This window comes from Carlito syrichta, unplaced genomic scaffold, assembly GCF_000164805.1.
Source record: "Carlito syrichta isolate Samal-C Ts95f unplaced genomic scaffold, Tarsius_syrichta-2.0.1 Scaffold308847, whole genome shotgun sequence".
NCBI classification, from domain to species: Eukaryota; Metazoa; Chordata; class Mammalia; order Primates; family Tarsiidae; genus Carlito; species Carlito syrichta.
Genome location: NW_007252943.1, coordinates 82531 through 82789, shown reverse-complemented (window position 1 = coordinate 82789; position 259 = coordinate 82531).

The following is a 259-nucleotide window of genomic DNA, read 5'->3' as shown; positions in this document are numbered from 1 at the left end:
CGCGGCTCCTCGGCGCTCATTGGCCGCCAGGTATTCAGACCATTGTAGCTGGGAGACTGGCGATTTCGCTGTTACTTCAAAGAACGTTTAATGCCTCCGTGCGACAGACCCGGGGAGGAGAGAGGGTCCTGAAGCCGAGTGGGCTCCGGACTGGAAGGGCAGGTGTGCGACAAAGACTCCCGCGTGGGTGGCACTGCTAGTTTCTGGGTTGGTAAGGACAGGAAAAATGTCCACAGTGCAGACGCCAGGAAGACAGTAT